Genomic DNA, 1297 nt, shown 5'->3' with positions numbered 1-1297 from the left:
TAATGGAACTCTAAGTAATTCAATATATCCTTATCCTGCTTCTATCAGAAGGAACAGGGGATGCTGTTACTGAGTCTAAGCTCATACTGCTCACTGCACAACATGCCAGTAATCGAGAGACAATGTGTTGGGGTGAGAAATTGGCTTTATTCAATAAAATGACTTTATTCAAAAAGCCAGCAAACCGAGAAGATGGTGGGCTTGTGCCCCAAAGACTAATCGTGCCTGAGTTAGAATTCAGGTTCCTTTTCTAGTAAACGGAGAGGGAGTAAAGTCAAACACTTCCTGGTTTCCATCAGCCTCTGGAAAGTTTGAAAGTCTCTCAGTTGTGCCTGACTGTGACCCCATGAACGCTGACCCATGCCGCTGCCCCAGTCCAAGTTCACCAGACTCCTCTGCCCATGGACTTCTCCAGGCAAGAATCCTGGATGGGTTGCCATTCATTCCCTTCTCTAGGGGATCTGCCTGACCCAAGGATCCAACCTGGGTCTCCTGGACTGCAAGCAGAGTCACCAGGGGTGTGTTAATTTCTTCCTTCTTGCAGTCATTCACAACTGGGTCTGGTCAGGAGGTTTCCAGTGAGCTTAACATTGGTATTCTAGTTTATGCTCATCACCTGGGAAGCAAGGTTCCCAGAGATGAGTCATCATACCTAGTTAAGCTTATAGGCAACATCCCTTTAGTTATCAATTTGTAAGATTCAAAGGTTCCTCCCTATTACAATACAAATTCCTATTTTAGTAACAAATTCCTTTCTTTCTAGTGAAATCATCATACTTTAAAATGGCTCAAGATAATACAATTTTCAGAATAACTGAAAAATCTGAGTTAATTTTCTAGCACCTTGTCAAGTAATGAGGTAGCATATTTTTGACTGTTTTGATTTGAAATTCATTCTCTTGTATTTAAAAAAAAAAAACTAAAAGAAAGGCAAACATAAACAAGTGGATTTTTAAAATCTGGAAAAGTAGTGGATAGCGCTAAAAGCTGGGGCATAAAATTAAAAGAGGAAAGAAAATCCGCCCCAGACCAGGCAAATCCGGGTGGACGGAGGCAGTATTTCCTGCCCAGCGGCCAAAAGGAATCAATTTCTTAAGGCAAACTTGGGGCGGTTTCCGCTAAGTGAAGAATGACGTCAAAGCCGAGGGCTCAAGACTCGAAAAAAAAGCGGGATTACACTCAGCACCGAGGACGGAAAGACGGAAGCAGCTTCGAGAGCTTGTCCGCCAGCCTCGGGAGCGCGGACGGGCGGGACCAGCAGGCCCCGCCCCCAGGGTAGGCCCCGCCCACCCGACCC

This window comes from Oryx dammah, unplaced genomic scaffold (assembly GCF_014754425.2).
Source record: "Oryx dammah isolate SB20612 unplaced genomic scaffold, SCBI_Odam_1.1 HiC_scaffold_12, whole genome shotgun sequence".
Lineage (NCBI taxonomy): Eukaryota > Metazoa > Chordata > Mammalia > Artiodactyla > Bovidae > Oryx > Oryx dammah.
The sequence above is the reverse complement of the archived record's forward strand: the minus strand, read 5'-3'. Positions refer to the sequence as shown.